Consider the following 287-nt stretch of genomic DNA (forward strand, 5'->3'; position numbering starts at 1 on the left):
AGCCCGTGCCCTTGACCCAGCACCAGGAGCACGAGCGCGTCCCCGTGCCCGCGAGGTTAATGGCATTCCAATTTGCGAGCTCGAGGAGGAGGTAATTTCTTTTCTTTCATGTCTGCTAAATACGGTTCCTCAAAGAGGCATAATTTCTAATGTTCCGCATGACATGAATTCTAACCGGTTTAGCAATGATCAGCTTCACCATTTACTTCTGTGTAATCTCTCCCTAACGACATTAAAAATAAAAAAAAATAAAATAAAACTGGGGGGGGGAGAAGACAGAGTTGTAG

At 44.9% G+C, this 287-nt stretch overlaps 1 protein-coding gene across 1 annotated transcript in view; it reads right to left on the reverse strand.

Moving 5' to 3' along the window:
- Window positions 1-287, reverse strand: part of EFNA2 (ephrin-A2) — a gene marked incomplete at its 5' end in the record, with an annotated part of 3536 nt that overhangs the window by 2043 nt on the left and 1206 nt on the right. The window lies entirely within an intron of this gene.

The sequence above is a fragment of the Nestor notabilis genome, unplaced genomic scaffold (genome assembly GCF_000696875.1).
Source record: "Nestor notabilis isolate BGI_N333 unplaced genomic scaffold, ASM69687v1 scaffold23238, whole genome shotgun sequence".
Classification (NCBI taxonomy): domain Eukaryota; kingdom Metazoa; phylum Chordata; class Aves; order Psittaciformes; family Psittacidae; genus Nestor; species Nestor notabilis.